Source organism: Myotis davidii, unplaced genomic scaffold, assembly GCF_000327345.1.
Source record: "Myotis davidii unplaced genomic scaffold, ASM32734v1 scaffold135, whole genome shotgun sequence".
Lineage (NCBI taxonomy): Eukaryota > Metazoa > Chordata > Mammalia > Chiroptera > Vespertilionidae > Myotis > Myotis davidii.
This window is the reverse complement of record NW_006289813.1, coordinates 9,385,756-9,385,997: the sequence shown is the minus strand read 5'-3', so window position 1 is coordinate 9,385,997 and position 242 is coordinate 9,385,756. Positions and strand designations below refer to the sequence as shown.

General features: G+C 44.2%; 1 protein-coding gene across 1 annotated transcript in view; it reads right to left on the bottom strand.

The window, feature by feature from the left end:
• Positions 1-242, bottom strand: part of LOC107182884 (chromosome unknown open reading frame, human C5orf38) — a 42,423-nt gene that overhangs the window by 38,825 nt on the left and 3,356 nt on the right. The gene's annotated exons all lie outside the window — the stretch shown is intronic.

Genomic DNA, 242 nt, shown 5'->3' with positions numbered 1-242 from the left:
AATTGGTCTTTAGAAATGGAAATTCTCAAGGCCAGTCTTTAAGATAAAAAGTTAGACCTGATTTTCTTCTCTTAAACTATTTAATTGGAAGCAAATTGAAGGGCTGCAATCTGATCTGTTGCTGCCAGTGCTTGTCATCCAAGTGTGTGTGACTCTTTTAAGGCTTCTCCCTGGCTGAATTCCCAAGACCAACAATGCCCTAGACCCAGTCGGTGGCATGCTCCACAAGGTGGCTGGGGCCT